At 36.4% G+C, this 18,264-nt stretch overlaps 1 long non-coding RNA gene across 1 annotated transcript in view; it reads left to right on the plus strand.

The window, feature by feature from the left end:
- Positions 1–18,264, plus strand: part of LOC308193654 — a 70,755-nt gene that overhangs the window by 13,450 nt on the left and 39,041 nt on the right. The window contains exon 2 of the long non-coding RNA XR_013949839.1: positions 7,798–7,948. This is a non-coding gene — a long non-coding RNA (uncharacterized lncRNA). The remainder of the gene's footprint in view (positions 1–7,797; positions 7,949–18,264) is intronic.

An 18,264-nucleotide genomic window follows, 5' to 3' on the forward strand; every position in this document is an offset into this window, starting at 1 on the left:
ACTGGGCTATGGGACAACCTGGTCTAGTGGGAGGTGTCCCTGCCCATGGCAGGGGGGGTAGAATTGGCTGATCTTCAAGATCCCTTCCAACCCATGTTATTCTATAACTCTATGATTCTGTGAATCTGTGAAGTTCTACCTGATGAGAAATATAAATCAGGTTTGACTATGTTTCTTTTCTGCTAAGCCCTGATTTGGGCTGTTTTGTTGTTGTTTTTTTCTTCTGAAACTGCCCAAGACAAGAGAGGAGTTTTGGCCTATTGGTAAACCTTTCTGTAATTCTTATTAATTAGAGTTATGAAAGCAATTTGTTAACACTGAGCCTTGGAACGACATCCAAGTACAATATATAACATATCCTGATTTTTTTTTTCTTTTAATCTTCATAATTTAAATATGTTGGTTGCTTGAATATACTTTGTAATTTATGAGACAATGTAGGTATACTTTAATGGAGGAAAATAAATGCTTCCAAAAATGTTCTATTGTATAGTTTAGTGTTAAATCATGCTTGATTATCAGTTTTGAAATACATACTACTTAAAGTGAGACAGCATTATGCTGAATATTACCATGCTTTTTCCATCTGTGTCTTCTATTCTTCTTTTCCTGTTCCTCATCAACAATAGTTGATGAATAAATTGTGCACAAGGTGAAAAGACTTTAATGAAAATAAAACTATGGAAATGATTCCCGTCCTTGGTTTTAAAAGAAAAATATTGCTTGGAAAACAATGCCTGATGAGACTAATGGTTTCACAGAATGAAGCTGAACACTGTAGAGTGAGTTTTGTCCTGAACTTCTTTTCACCTCTTTCTGAAATCTGTTCTGTAGTCAAACAACATTTTATCTGTGTGTTTCATAACTAGTCTGTCTGTACTTTTCACCACTTTTTCACACTTTGATCTGATAACTTCAAGACCAGTCTGGTTTTCTGGGGTTACTCTGTTCCAGCTGCACTTTGGCCGTGGGGAGTTGGTCCTATTTCTTGACTTACCAGCCACTTATTTTACTTAAACCCAGCTGAAACTGAAGACAAGGGGAAAGGTGTTCAGCTGATGAAGCAAGTTTAGGAAAAGGTAAATAAAGTTGTCCTTAGGCAGCCAGCTGTAGGTCGGCTGTAGAGGTGTTGCAGGGTATGTGGGGTGTGGGGATGGGCTGGCTGCAGAGATGACAGGGACCCCCATCACCTTGTTTCCAGCAGTCTTACACAAGGGATGTTCTTCATTGATCAGCTTAAACAACTCTGAGGACTGGACTCCAAAATCACAAAGAAATTAGGGGTAAAGTTTAGAGCAGGACTTTAAAGCATTTTCAGTAAAATCTTGACTGCCCTACTCAGCAAGAGGTTTGACTTTTTGACTCTACAGAGGCAGAGATTTTCCTGCACCTTTCACATTTCTAAGTAGAAATCTGAATGAATTTTGGGTCTTGGCTTAGATCTTTCTTGTCTTGTATGTGCTCAGAGTAACTTTCAGCAACAAATTGCAATATATGAAAATATTACTGTACATATAACTAGAGGGCTGTACTTGGGGATCTTCTCACCTCAAAACAACTACTGTAATTGTATCTTTTCAGGAAACTGAATTATTTCTGGATTTGACAGATGCATTTGAGTACATTTGGAAAAGAAGGTGTTTAACAAAGGGCTAGCTAGATATTGAGAGTAGAATAGTCCGTATAAACATAAACAATGACAAACAGAAAGATACTTATTTGATTTTAGGTTTACATCTTGAGATAATCTCTAGTCCCAATATCTAATAAACTGCAACAAAAACAATCTCCACTATGAGTTTTACTAACACTGGGTAGTTTTCTTTGATATACATAAAATTTTGCAGATATAACTAATATATCCTAATCTATGCTAATTCAGCTTGATTTTGCTTAGATCCTTAAACTGTCACACATAAGATATAAATCCTTCATGAACTCTCACATAAAAATCTCACTTTCTTCAGTTTGTTTGAAATTATTCACAAGGGTCAGACCACTGAATCATTACAGTTTTCTGGGTTGCTCATAATGTTCTACTTAGGCTGAGAAAAGTGATGGCCTTTCATTTCTAATTTTCTCTTGTTAAGTATTCCCATGAGACCATTTCATTTGACACACACTAAGGTAGCACAAAACCTTGCCCCCATGCAACCTGCCGACACACTCAGAATGTTCAGTATTGGTCTTATGTTTCACAGCATGGAAAATGAATAATATAATCTGTTCTGTGTATTCCTTTGTCTTTGTACCTCACACAATGTCACTGCTGAAGGCATTGAACTATGAGAAAGTATGAAGTTAACAGTGAAACCCTGCTAGAACTAATATAAGACAAAGGGTCTGTATGTTTTTCGGTGGTATTTTGGTCATGCTGTGTATGTCATCTTCATGTTAGCTAGCCTGGCAAAAACTGAATTTCTTGCAATCATTCTTTGAGAAGTCCATAGTATATACAAGCTATTTAACTGTGCTTACTTCTGCCTTACAAACTCTATACATAATGAAATACAGACTTAACATCTGGGAATCTCTATATGTGACACAATTAGAACAATATGAATGTTCAAGACAAATGAGGTTAGGGTCACTGAAATATGGACTATGTATATTTAAAAAGTTAAATTGCTGTGTTAACACATCTTTTTCCCAATTCATGGATTTAATGTCATAAATATTAACAGTAGAATAAGAATTTGCAAGAACTAAGGTGAAAGCTAAATTTTTGGCCTCCTTGTGAATTTTCACATTTTCAGGATGTAATCCTATAATACATTTCTTAGTGTGTAAGAACTGTGGAAAAAAAAAAAAGTCAATATTGTTTTTGCTACCTGCAGTCTGTAGATTTTCTCATTTTTCTTTATTTCTCAGTTAGCTAAAAACACAGGCTCAGATTATTACCTAATTTGGCAAATGATCAGTGTTTACTCCTTTTTTATCTTAAAGAGCCAAATGCTGTAAAGAAGACCACCTTCTCCATACTGGTGAGGATTCAATTCAACATTTGAAGTTGTCATTTTTTTTGGACTCTTTTCCCATTAAAAGGAAAAGTTTAAAGTTTTGTGAAAACTGCTGTGTACATTATATTCATCAGATGGCACATTGTCATAGAATCACAGAAAGGCTTGGCTTGGACCTTAAAGATCTGGGAAGGGCCCTTAAAGATTATCTCATTCCAACCCCCTTCCCATGGGCAGGGATGCCAACAACTACAACGCGTTGCCCAGGGTTTCATCCAACCTGGTCTTGAACACGTCCAGTATACAAGAAGTTAACTTGTTAGCAATAACTTTTCAAGGCAGAGGTCAGGAAAGAGTAGTGGATTGGGTTTTCATGATAAGGGTTTCACATGACATTTTCATCTATGCCTCGTAAAGGTATACTTCATGTCAAAACTTTTCAGCACAAAATTAAAATATGATAGTTCACTGACACACTGCAATTGTTGATACCTTTTCCAACAAAGTAATATGGAGTGATTGTATATCTTCCTGATCAAACATATTTAATCAGCGTTCCATTTAATAAATAAATAAATAAATAATAATTTTTTTCAGAGCCCTTTCAACATATGACTGAAATTTAATTGTTAGGATTGGGGAATCAACTTTCTGTCTCTTGACTTCTCATGCAAAGTTTATCACTTGCCTTTGGAAAATTTTCAGGTAGTTTTAAGTACTGTTAAAAGCACTGCTTTTTATCTCTAACTCATTGATAGAATCTGCAAAAAGTATGTATCGTTCTTCATTCCTTTCTAATGTTAATTCCTAATGTGATGCTTGATTTTTTTTTTCCCCAGTTTACATAATAGTTCATACAACTTTATCTGCTTTCTGAATTTTTTATTAAGCTTATGTTTAGGTCCATATGTATGCTATATAAATGAAATGGCATTAATCTAAGTGACAGTGGTATTACTATTATTATTATTATTGTTATTGTTGTTATGAAGGAATGTGATAGAAATATGACTGTGGGGAGGAAAGAAGAAAAGAAGAAAATAAATCTTAGCTTTCCTGAAACTGTAATAGCAATGGTAAAGTATTTTTTTTTTCCTTTATCTTTGTTCAACTCATGTTCATCTTACACTTATTCTAGGGCTCAATATACTCCTTCTGAAATGTGGTACTCTCATACTCAGACACCAGCAAGGCAAGAACAGCCCTCAGGGCACACATGGAATTTGCTTCCTTCTCCTTTGTTAGAGCTTCTTCTGTGGCAGGAATAACTTTTCAGGGTCTGTGGATACTGTATCACTTGGGTTGCCCAGTAGCAACACGTACATCCATTGTGGTGTGACCGTGAAATCTGTAAGAGGATGGAAGATATTGGCAAACAAACAATAACTTATTCCTACATGCAGCAATAGAATTAGAAAAAAAAGGTTCTTATGGATTCCTTTTCCATGGAAAACTCAGTGAAATTAAATCACTTTACAGGAACACACCAATTTCACAGAAATCCATAACATACTCCAGTCTGCCAGGCAGGAAAACTGTGCCTCCCTGCTGATTTACGGGGCTCCCCACTCCTAAGAGCAGCTGAATCCATGGTCTGACATGATTTCTATCTAAGATATTTAGCCAGCTGGCTCTCTGGCTTGTAATTTCTTTTAAATATTCCATTTAATTCTCTCAAAGTAAAATATTTCAAAAATATTTTTTCCATGGAAAACTTTGAATTTATGAATTTTGTTCCAATTTGGGGGTAAATACACATATATATATATATATATATTTTTAAAGGAGAAATTAATTACTGAAAAGGGATCTCCATTCTCCAAGAGCCCAAAAAAGTGAAGGGCTCAGCAAGAGACATAAACTGGCAGATATTACAAATCCCTTCCATGGGTTTACCAGCAAGGTGCACACAGCACTGATGTAGTCCTATGTTGAATTTACTTATATTGCTTGAAATTAAATCTACTCAGATAAAAACAGGGATGCAAGCATGGGAATTATTTTTTACCTTATTCAATTTCTAAGGAAATGATTAAAGAGTGTGTTTCTCTTTAAATATTCTTGTTGTGAAGTATAGTGAGGCCATTAATACGGCCTTTTGTATCTAGCTCAGTCTTATTAATTCCGTACGGAGTGAACCATGACATTCAGGAAGCAGAAAAGCTTTTGCAGAATATCCCCCACTGAAATAATAGTGGAAGATAATGCATTCATTGATAAATTTGGCAACTGAGAGCTTAAATCCCCAACCTCATTTTAGCCTATTCTACCTCAGCTGCAATGTCTGCGGTTTATTCAGTGCAGTCTTTAGTAAGTTGCAAGATATTGTAGGCTTTCCAGCATCTGGAATTCCTGTTTTATTTTTCTCTATCAAAAAATAATACATATATAGTCAGAGACAGATCTTTAATATATTCAAAGCTCTGAAATTACCTCTCATATGTCTATTTTTTTACCTTTCTTCCTTTAAAAGAAACAGTCAAGAACTGAAAACTCGACACTAAAAAGTAAAGATTAAATCTAAAAAAAAAAAAAAAAAAAAAGGGCACCACAATTTCCTAAATTAATAGAGAAAAATAGTTAATGACAAAACTGAATAACAAACTTAGGACAACACTTGCCAGATTTTGAAATTGCTGAATTCAACTTTGATTTTTTTTCCTAGTGGTTTTGCACATATGACAAAAAAAAAATAAATAAATATCTGAGGTAGACATAAAAATTCCAGCTTTTTATGACACAGAAAATGAGCATTTTTATTTTGACATTAAAAAAGCAAACAAAACAAAACAACAACAACAACAAAACACCCACAAATATATCCAACTAATACAGAATTACATTTTGATTAAAACAAGAGGAAAATGTTACTGGGAAAACAACAGAAAGGTTTTAGTGTTTGGAAAAAGCTACTTTCCCCCCTCCCCAATTTATCATAGAAATATCAAGAAATCAAGCCAGATGTTTTGGCTGGCTTGATAAACTCCCTGGTATTGTTCTCTATAACCATAAGGCAGGCAGGAGTTCAACCCCTATTCAAGCTGTTGTGATGCTCCGACTGGCAGAGATGTGGAAGTCTCCACCCAGTTGATTCCTGTGGCTGGTTAAAAACTGTTACTGCTCAGTTTCTACAAGGTCTCCAACCAGATGAAACCCATCCCATTCTTTCTGCGGGGACCTGAACTCAGATAGTTCTGAAAATAATACTTGGTGCTCATTGCTTAGCATTTGTTAAAGACTTCACAGGTATTTAAGGTGTTGCATTGCTCTAGCATTTGTGTAGCCATTCTTGAAAGAAGTTTGGACTAAATTTAGACTAAATGACGCTGGACTTATATATTATGAATGCAAAGTTTATAAAAGAAAACAGTGGTTTCTCCAAACAAACAAACAAACAAACAAACAAAAAATGGAGGGAATTGATAAGGCAGACAATAAGTCCTCACGAAAGTAATGAGAACTATTTAGAATAGCATTTAATGTATATACAATATTGCCACAATGCCCCCACCTATGTCAGATATGGTAAAAGAAATCATTATTTGATTAAAAAGGGAAAAACAAAAAAGTATTTAGAAGTGGGCAGACATCTGTCCTGCTTCCTCTGTTATTGATACATACTGTTCTATGATACAATGCTGCTGACTTCTCCTTTTGAGCAGCAGGTAGAAGTGTGGGAAGAATATAGACCATTATTTCTTGTTGGTTGTTCCCTTTGGACCAGTTACAAACAAATTCTTACCTGTCTCTATAACCTTCAAATTGGAACAAAAATAAACAGGACAGAAATGTAGCGAAGCATCAGCTTTAGGAAAAGAAAGGTAGAGGAAAGTTTGATTATTTTTAGTAGCTTTCAATGAGTTCCTTTCTGTCTTCATTGAAACTTTTCTCTGGCTCAGTAGTGCAATACTTTTTTTTTTTTTTTTTTAATGGCTTTAAATTTAATATACTGGAGAAATTGATATGTCAATTTAAGCAGAACGTTGGTTCAGTTTAAGATTCTGGGAAGGTGTCTGTTGTTTGGGGCACATTAGAACTTACCTTGTTGCTGCTTGTTAAACTGGGGACTGATGTCAATTCTGGAAATAGCTGTGAACTTGATGAAACAAGATATTCATCTCTGAAATGATTCAAAGTTGAGGAATCAAAGCAAGAATCCTATTTGTAAAGACAGTATAGAGAAGCTTCTTTTACCATATGCAACAAGTTTGTGTGGATTTCATTCCATATTGTCAGTAAATTTGTTCCCTTGGTATCTTTTTTCTTTATTCACGCTTACTTTTTTTTTCTGTCTAGCTGCATTTGGGGAGAAGGAGTAGAGAGGTATGCCTGTAGACTTCTTGTCATTTTCTTCAGACCTGTCAAGCCTATTCCCCCTGAAGGGCTATACAGAGGGCTTAATCCTTTTAGTTCAGATCTCATTAGTTAATATGTGTGTTTTGTGACACTTGTCTAAGACATTTTTCTTCTTAAGTTTCAGATAACTGGACTGCTTAACTGTCTTGATGTGTGCAAACTGAATCTCCTACGTTGCTAAAAACTGCCTGACACATGTAAGAGACAGGTAGACAAGCAATGTCACAGAATCACAGAGTAGTTGATGTTGGAAGGGATCTCTGGAGGTCATGTAGTCCAACACCACTGTTCAAGAAGGGCCACTGTTCAAGGGTTGTTCTCTGGGCAACTCTGTCACCCACACAGTAAAAAAATGTTTCCTAGTGTTCATGTAGAATCACTTGTGTTTCAGTTTGTGTTCACTGTGTCCCTCAAAGTAGTTCAAAGTGTATACTCAACAGTTCTCTAGAAAATGGTGTCTTTTTTTTTTTTTTTAAATCAGATTCTTCTCAAACCCTAGCCTGAACTACAGCCAGTGAAAGGTGTCTGGAAGGGGGATTCTGGTGAAAAAAATATAAAGAGCAACTTTAACTCCTCGAGGCTTTGAATTTCCGTAGCTTACATAGTTGAGAACCTGACAATGATGAAAACAGGTAATATGTTTTTTGTTTTGTTTTGTTTTGTTTTGCTTTGTTCTGTATTTTTGAGAGTTGTACCAAATGTCCACTGTCTTGTACAAAACACTGTATCCAGATATGTTGCCTGAAAATTGGACAAGAGGCCACTGGATGTGTGCTATAAAGCTGATCCATGTAACTTGTCTACTGTGTCTAGACCATATCGAATTCACTACTCATTACCTTACCATCTTTATATCTCACATACCCATAACTTTTATCTGGATTTCTTAGAAGATAATGCCAAAGTCTTAGGTAGGAGATATATTTTCCATAGGTGGTAGACATGAGGCATAAGGCCAACAATAGGATGGCAGTTATGAATCATGTGCTGCTGTGCAGCAGCTCTCTGCTCCAGTAAACCAAGATGCTGATGCTGTGCTAAATGTACCTCATCCTTCAGAAACTCTAACAATGGCAAGGACACCCAAAAACATCAAGGACATGAAATATTAGACTGCTGTAATCTGGGTTGTTTTACAAAACAGAACAGCGAACTGCATTGTTACAGCTGGTGTTTCATGGACCAGCTCTGAGGATAAGTGTTGCCTGCTTTAGACAGTCATCCATGACTTTTAGTACCAAAAAAATATTCCTTATAGTAGAGAATGGAGCTGGACAAATTAATTTGGAGTCTGCATAGTACCAGGAAAAAAAAAAAAAAAGCAATTTGTTGTTTAATAGTGTAAAAATGAAACATTTGCAAGAAGTACAGTAAATTTGTGCAGATGTCTTACTATGCTTTTGTTAATTGATCCTCTCACCTTTCCACACTGCAAATAAAATTAACAGAATGGATCGTGACAAAAATTAAAAAAAAACAAACTATCAGTCAGCCTTATCTGTAAGTAAAAATAATTATATTTTCTATTTGATGTAGTAAAGTAATTGTTCCAATAGGATGTTCTGGAATTATTTAGTTTACATTCCTTTCTCATATACATCAGAGTAATTTTCTGCATTCAGACAAAGATGTCAGTTCTGTAAGCTATTTATTAAAACATATGTTTTTGCTGATACATGTATGTTTTGAGATTTTACCCCATGTGTGAAATTTTCAGATAAGTTTTTAAGCTTTAAGGAAGTCTGGGTATGTCTTTTCATTTCTGAATCACTTGCATTAACATTCTTCAGCACAGCAGAAGCTTGAAGGCAATTATTCAAGAAGAGCAAGTAAAAAAGTGTCTTGCTAGCTGTAAGCCATGCTACAGTGCTCTGACCCTGGAATGCACTGCAGCACAACGTGATGTGTCTGCATCCTGAAGGTATTAAAAAAAAAAAAAAAAAAAAAAAAAGCTCAAACAGAAAATGGTAAGCGAAGTGTAATGATGAATTGTGATGATAGGAATCCCTCTGATACATGTGTTCAGACTCACATAGAGCCCCAGGAAAAGTCATTTAAAGTCCATTTTCTCTCCACAGTTTTGTGGATTCACTTTTGTCAATAAAATTTACATTGAGAGAAATATGAGAAGGGTGTCTCATATGGAGACCTGGAGCCAGCTAAAAGAGCAGAAAAGGAACAGTTCAAACTCTTATGTGTTTTAAATGTTACCTAAAGAACATTTATAATTCTGGACAAGAAGTCTCTTAAGACTACTGGTTTATAGTAGGTTATCCAAAACATAGATACTGAGTGTCAGAACAGTCTGCTGTCATTGGAGTGTGCCTTCTTTGAAAGGGAATAGGTAAACATTTGCTTCATCAGTATGTTCAGTGAGCATCTTAATAACTGTGGCACTTCTCATCTGTCCTTGCAGCCAGCTGCCAAGGATTTTGAACATAGCTGATGAAAGCAATAGCTGGAATTACATCACTCTGTGGGTGGAAAATGTCACTTAGTGAAGAATGAGATGGTAACAGGACTGTTACTGTTTTGCCAAGTTCTCCAGCACAAAACCAGGCTCATGTCTGCTGCGTGTGAAAGAATTGGCCTTCATAACTTGTTCTAAGAGTAAGATGTTGGACATGGGCAGGCAACTTCTGTTTAGAGTCCTTTGTTGATAGTTCAAATCTGGTATATGTGATGGTTCAGCAGTCAGTTTACATCCTTTATTCCTGCTGCTTGTAGCATCAGAGGCAGCTTTGCCTGCTGCAGTGGCTTTTATGTTTTGGGCTACCCCAGGAAAAAGAATTAGTACTGAAATATATTCCACTTAAGGAATTCTCAAATTTCAGGCACCCATGGGCTCTGTTCTAGGGCTGCGACTGGGCAAATAGAGAATACATTTCATCCAGGCCCTTTGTATGAAGTCTGTGGAGTTTCATTAAAAAAATCAAACATAAAGCAGAAGTTCATGTCATAAATCAGTCACCACTCCCTGTTTTTTTTAGATAGGAGATGCATAGCCCATGTATACACATGGATATCATGTAAAAGAGAAAAGAAATATTTTATATAACCTCTGAAGGCAGGTGCAACTCAGCTCTGCCACTCAGCACAGGGCAGGAGAGGTTAGCCTATGGAAACTTAAAATTAGGAGCATGAGATGCACAGAAGGTGAAAGCTTTGCCCACTCTTTGATTTGTACTCTGTACATTGTATCGCTAGGTGCAAAATAGTTGTTTTCTATTGCTGATTTAAGTGGCCAGGTCTATCTCTGTTTCTTTGTTAGCAGGAAACATTGCACTTCTAAGATGGAGCTCCCTACTGATTTACCCGTTTAGCATTGGTTCTGTGCTGCCACTACAAGCTCAGATGGGATATATCTTGTGCACTCACATTAGCTAAGATGTGCCACCATGAAGATCAGGGCATGCTTATGCTAAATTGTGCTTGAGATTTGAGGACCTTGTGTTGTGCTTTTTTTTTTTTTTTTTTCAAATTTTCCATAAACTATGCCTGAAGAAAACCCTCCATCCCATCAGAGTCAAGTACTTGAAAAACTGGGGAGATGATGTACTCACAATCCTTCTGAAGCTTTCCTCTCTATTATTAACAGTAAATTGTTATGAACACCATTTCTTATCAGTGCTAATGTTAAGTTCCAATTTCTAAGGGAAAAAAATAACAAAAAATATATCAGCACTGTTATGGTTAATTAACAATGAATGAAGGTCTAGTATAATGAATATCTTGTTTTAATCTGTGCTGTAAAAATATTGCATTGCTTTAACAGTGGGGAAAATGTACTACATTGTAGAATTTAATCTAAAAATATGAAGATATATTAAAACCTTAGATTGTTTCAGGATTATATGGCATTCCATGATTAGGGTATGTTGTCTTCTTTTCCCTTTTTGTCAATATTTATTTTTCAATCAGCAGATGAGCTTCTCTCTGAAATCACCTAATCTGGATAAAGTTGACTTTGTTTCCTTTCTCCCTTTATCTCTTTACAAATAGAAGAAGAGCTGTTGGTTGTGTTTACTATGTCTAAACCTCCTCTTAAGAAGAAACATCTGGAAAAACTGAAACTTTTGCTAAAAACTAATGTTCGACTATTGTTGGCAGCCAAATCTGTTTACAGATAAAAGGCATGGGTGTAACTTTCCATCTAAAATTCTTTTCTTAACTTATTAAACTGAAGATGGAACTGTCCTGCTATAGGAGCCTAATGATCCAGGAATCTGATCCAGAGTTATGTTTAAGATCCAATGTGTGGGTTTTCTTCTGCTAGGCCTGAAGCTAATCCATTGTTACAGCTACAACAACATGGTCATATTTGATAGTAGAACCTTATACACTGCATGGTTTCTTGCATACCTTAATTATATTTTATACTCATGTTAAGCATGTCCAAAGTGGATGCTTAAACTGAAGTAGAAGGGTTGAAAATGTTTACCTATCACTCATTACAAAAACATGTAATTTCTCCTCAGTTAGTTTCTGTTCTTGTGTATTGTTAGTATTCACTACAACTGCATTTTGTTCATTCTAGTCTTATATAGTATTTGGGAGTACCTTATTTTCTGCACTACATTTACTCAGAAACAGATTAATATTTCTGAGTCAACCACAAATACCTTCACAAGAAGTTTGAATATTTCATCCCAAATTAATTCTTTCTCATAAGACATTATTGAAAATACACTATAATTTTCCTGCACTAAACATGTAAATCTGAAATTTTAATCATATAAATTAATCCTTTGCAGACTGACCAGCTAGTTACTCTGTCATTTATTTCTCTGAAGTTCGTGCTTGCTTGAGCTTAAAATTGGCAATTACTTTTTGTTGCTTTTAACCAAATTCTGCAATCTCCTTAAGCATCTACATTGTGCTGGTAACTTGATGGACAGTTATCTGATTAATAAGAATATCATAAAAAGAGACAAATTTATTTATTTATTTATTTATTTAAATAATCTGATTATGTTGCCTCAGAGAATACAACAGCTTGCTGAGAAAAAAAACAAACCGAAAAATCTTACAAAGCTAAATTTCAGTGTCACGTATAGGTTATGCTAGAGGAGATTAACATAGAATCGTAGAATGGCTTGGGTTGGAAAGGACTTTAAGGGTCATCTAGTTCCAATCCCCCTGCCATAGGCAGGGATGCCACCCAGTTGAACAGGTTGCCCAGGGACCCATCCAACCTGGCCTTGAACACCTCTAGGGACAGAACCTCCACAACCTCTCTGGGCAACCTGTTCCAGTGCCTCACCACCTGAAAGTAACACTGTTACTTTTTCAGCTGATATTGATAAATATGTAGGGTTTTTTTGTTTTTTTTTTTGTTTGTTTTGTTTTGTTTTTAGATTTTTTGTGTTGTTTTTTAATTATTATTATTTTTTAAACAACACTTCTGCTTTTAAATCAATTTCTTCCTTGCAAATATGTGATTTTGTTCAAGTGACAAAGCCATGTCATAGGTACTTTATACGTGCTGTCAAAAAAACAAAAACTCTAATCCAATGAATAATTCAGACATTTTTCACAACTCAGATTTTAGCGATGTTTTAATTGATTTTTAGTTATATAGTAGTCCTCAGAGGACTTTCTCTTTCACATTGCAGTAGTTTGCTTGACTTTTTGTAGCTTCAGCCTTCATTTTAGGTGCAGACAGATCTTTCATCAATCAGAATTCTATAAGCAGAAATGTGAGAAAGAGAAACTCTAATATATTTGTTTTAATTAGATAATTTTTGATTTATATCTAAATATTTTTCACAGGCTTTACAACAGAAATGAAATTATCACAAGAGTCATTCTCAGGAATTACAGGTTTCATACAGGAAAAGATTTAAGTTACTAAGAGACTATCTGGGGGAGTAGGGTAGTCAAAGTTATTTTTTCACTGAACACAGCTGAGATACAATGCAGATAAAAAAAAAAAGAAAGAGGGAAAGAGGGAAAGAGGGAAAGAAGGAAGGAAAGAAGGAAAGAAGGAAAGAAAGAAGGAAGGGAAGGAAGGAAGGAAGGAAGGAAGGAAGGAAGGAAGGAAGGAAGGAAGGAAGGAAGGAAGGAAGGAAGGAAGGAAGGAAGGAAGGAAGGAAGGAAGGAAGGAAGGAAGGAAGGAGGAAAGAAAGATCTCTATCAAATGGGAATTTGTTTACCTCTCAAAATGGATTAATAATTCTCTTAGTAACCTTTGTAATCTCAAAGTGCTTGCCAGTGAAAATGCGTAATACAAAATAGTGCTATTTGTATATCACAAAAAAAAAGGCCGAATACTTCAAACAGAGATCAATGACGAAAAACAAACTGAAAATTTGGCTCTATCCATTTCTCATAGGCAGTCTGTAATGTTCTCTTTGTTGTTTTGTTTAAAAATCACACCTACCAGTGGTTAATGAATTTTTTTTTTTTCTTTCCCATGTTTGAAGTTCTAACTGAACAGTTGAGATTTTTTTAGAGTAAAAAAAAAAAAGTATCCTGTAAGCCTTCTTAAGGTTCTATATGTAGCATAGAAGTCTGTCTGTTGTATTGTTGGCTGTGGTGAGTTGACCTTGGCTGGCTGACAGGTGCCACTCAACTGCTTTCTCATTCACCTTCCTCAACAGGATAGAAAATCTTGTGAGTCAAGATATAGACAGAGATCCTGATCACTTACCATCATCAGCAAGAAAGGTTTGACTTGGGGAAAATTAATTTAATTTATTGTCTATTAAAATAGATTTGGAAGGTTAGAAAAGCAACAACAAACAAAACAAACAAACAAAAGGAAACAAAACCACAAAATAACAGCAACAACAACAACAACAACAGCAAGAAAAGTTTTGACACTATCAACCTCCCTTTTCCCCAAGCTCAAGTTCACTTAATGCGCAACTTCAAAAAACTGGAGTTAGGACAATATGGCAGACAAAATTGAACATACCTGGTCAGAAACCACTGAATGCTACAGAAATGGATGAAACCTTATGTATCTTAAGACATAAAGGGACTAAAGGGATCAGAGAAATCCAAAACTGAGAAATTCAGGCAAGTGGGAAGGAACAGACTGAAAAAGGAAAATCAAAGAAAGAAAGAAAGAACATGAAAAGTCAGAGGAAGAAGATGTTAGAGAGAATGAAATACCCTCCTCTCCCAAAAGTACACCTGTAACACAGATTTCTCCCTTCAGAAAGACAAAAATTTGACTCAAAGAGATGTAGGATAAATCTGAAAACACAGGCACTGTTTCAGTTGCTGTTGGCCTGTATATGTCATACGATATGTTCAGAAGGACCATTTTGGCCTTAAAATCTATGAATCTTCACAAGATGTGTAACTTGATGACAAAAATAAATGCCTATTTGTAAGTGTTAACAGCCTTTTTAAACATTAGGTTTCGTTTCTAAGCATTTGGTAAAAAGATCATCCTATTTTTAATAGAACAGATATATGTAATTCCATCTAGAAGCAAAACAAAATAGATACCTGTAAGCTTAACAAACAGAAATGGTCATTTAGCTCTCTCTGCAATGCTACATCTGGAAATCCTTGAAGCAAAGCAAAAAAACAAATACCGCACAAAACCTTCTCTCAAATAAATGAGATCTGTCATATTTAGTTGCAGGAATAGGCTTTCTCCATTCTTTTGCACACTTGATACACAATCTTATTTACTTACCTCAGACATTTACTAACACTCACTGTTCTCTAGGATTGTCTTTTTTTTGGCCTTTTATTTGATTCTAAAGATAATGACTTTCAAAGGTTTTCTACATTTCCAACAACAACAAAAAATCCGTAGGTCTTCAGGAAAGGGTAGACTGACGTGTTGTAAAAGTTGATATAAAATGAACTATGTACAACTAGGAGCTGAGCAAAACTGATATTTGGTTGTAGTACTGGTATGGGACTAACAGAAGCCCTGAATAAGTGTCTGGGAAGAAAAAAGAAAAAAAAAAGTATGCATGGTTATTGTTTTTATTCCCTTTAATTTATTTCTTTTCTTCCTATTTGCCACTTTTATACAATCATAGAATGGCTCAGGTTGGAAGGGACCTTAAAGATCATCTAACTCCAATCTCCCTGCCATAGGCAGGGACGCCACCCACTAGATAAGGTAGGCCAAGGCCCCATCCAGCCTGGACTTGAACACCTCCAGGGATGGGGCATCCACAGCTTCTCTGGGCAACCTGTGCCAGTACCTCACTACCATTACAGTGAAGAATTTCCTCTTAATGTCTATTCTAAATCTATCCTCTTTTAGTTTAAGACCAACCCCCTTTGTCCTTTCTTTATCTACCTAAGTAAAGAGTCATTCTACATTCTTTTTATAAGACCTCTTTAAGTATTGAAAGGCAGCAAAGAGATCTCTTTGGAGCCTTCTATTTTCCAGGTTGAACATCCCCAGGTCTCTCAGCCTTTCTACGTAGGAAGGATAATCCAGCCCTCTGATCATCTTTGTGGCTTTCCTCTGGACTCACTCTAACATGTCAATATCCTTCTTGTTCTAGGGGCTCCAAACCTGGATGCAGTACTCCAAGAGGGGCTTCACAAAGGGACAGTAGAGAGGGACAATCACCTCCCTCAAGATGCTGGTCATGTCTTTTTTGATGCAGCCCAGGATGCAGTTGGCCTTCTGGGCTGCAAACGTGCACTGCTGGCTCATATTGACCCTTTCATGCACCAGAACCCCGAGGTCTCTCTCTGAAGGGCTGCTCTCAATGAAGCCTTCTCCCAGTCTTTTAGTCCTGTCTGGGATTGCCCTGACACAGGTGCAGCACCTTGCACTTGGACTTGTTGAACCTCATGTGGTTCACACAGGCCCACTTCTCCAGCCTGTCCAGGTCCATTTGAATGGCATCTCTTCCTTCCTTGATATCAACTGCACCACTCAGCTTGATGTCATCTGCAAACTTGATGAGGGTGCACTCAATCCCATCATCTGTATCATTGATGAAGATATGGAAAAGCACTGGTGCCAAGACAGATCCCTGAGGGACACCACTCATCACCAGCCTCCAGCTGTACATAGAACCATTGACCACCACTCTCTGGGTGCAGCCATCGAGCCAATTCCTTATCCACTGGTTGGTCCACCCTTTAAATCCATATCTTTCCATTTTAGAGATTAGGATGTCGTGCGGGATTGTGTCAAAAGGCTTACAGAAGTCCAAGTGGATGACATTGGTCAGTGTTCTCTTGTTGACTGATGCATTCACTCCATCATAGAAGGCCACCAGATTGGTCATGCAGGATTTGCACTTGGTGAAGCCATGCTGGCTTTTCCGGATCACATCCTTGTCCTTCATGTGGCTTAACATTGCTTCCAGGATGATCCATTCTATGATGTTGTCAGGCAAGATTTCTTCTAATATTTAATTGAAATACTGTGGGAGTGAATTCTCAGGTTCTTTTGGCTTTCCTGTTTGTTAGGAGGCTGTCTATTTTTTTTTTTTTGTCTCTCTCTACCCTTCACTTTCCCTTTATATTCACCTTATTTTCTCGATGGTAACAAACAGGGCTCCTGAGCTCCAAAGTCTCTCAAAACATTTGCGTTCATGTATAGCAATCTTTACCTTGCTTGAACTGAAGCTCTATGAACATACCAGATAAACACTCAAATTCAGAATTGAGCTTCCACATTGAGAGGACTTCAATGATACTCACATCTCAGATCTGAGCAAGGACATTTCCTGGCACTGCTTTGTTTATGTGTCAGTCAATTAGACAGCAATTTACTCATTTTCTTTCTCTAAGACACCAAATTAAGCCACTGGAAAGATCAAGCACTCCCTAGAACTGCCAAACATGCAAACAGCTCTGTTTACCCCTTGATTTCTTGTGCAATCCACACAGGCAGTGAATAAAGGTGCTGGCAGATCACATTATTTCACCCCAATAAAATGTATGTTGTATAACTGGGGAAGGGGGCGGGGAGGCAGAGTGCATTTGTGTGTTTTGGAAGGGTAAGGGATGTTTATTTTGACCTATATACTTAACAATATTTATGCCTTTTTACATCTAAAGGGACACCAGGAACAGATGTGAGCTATTCACTGTGGAAATAGAGAGGTATGCATAAATTAAATATGCATTTTTAATACTAGACCACTGCCAGTCAAGGTCAGCTAATCTGTAAGATTTCAACTATAATTTGTAGTGCTTGCTCAAAGAGATGAAGATTGGTTGTTCATTGATGTATTTGAATGGACATAAACTTTGTTTTTATTCACCTTTTTTTATTATTTATTTTTCTTTTTTTTTCCTGTTATCAAAGCCAAGATTAGTAGTCTGAGTTCAGCTAGGAACTTGTAACAACTCAAATGATTCTTGGCTGTAGTTTCTCTGATTCCACTGCATTGTATTTGGTGCTAGCTTCCTTTTTTTTTTTTTTTTTTTTGTTTGTTTGTTTGTTTGTTTGTTTTTTGTTCAAGCATCAAGCAGTTTGCTGGTTTAACTGGTTTTCTTTTTTCCTGAATGTGCATGCACACTAGGATGCATGGATGGGTATAGAGATGTGATATCTACAAGTGCAAGTGTGGGATAAATATCTTCAGTCCTGAAGGAGAGATGCAGCACATATTCTAGGAAATGGTAAACTTTGAAGAGAAAAGACGCTACTGCGCTACTGTATTGGGAGCCATAAAACTTGCTTTCAACAGGGCAAGAGGTTGAGATCCAACATTATACATAGTGCATGTCTCCTGTATTGTGAATCACATGGATGCTTTAGGACCACCAAAACAGAGTAATTCACATTGGAAGGTCTGATAAAATCTGTTTTTGATTGGCACTTACCTATTATCCTCTTGGGATGCTGTTATCAAATTCTAAGCTGACCGTGACTTGGAGGTGAATAATATTTTCCCTTTTTTAAGCTACCTACATCCTTTTGAAAATTACTTTTTGGAGCCCATTAAAATTTTGTTGGTCTCATAAGGCAATGAAACTGATGAGACAGCATTTTTAGTCC

This window comes from Anser brachyrhynchus, assembly GCF_964034855.1.
Source record: "Anser brachyrhynchus genome assembly, chromosome: 3".
Taxonomy (NCBI): domain Eukaryota; kingdom Metazoa; phylum Chordata; class Aves; order Anseriformes; family Anatidae; genus Anser; species Anser brachyrhynchus.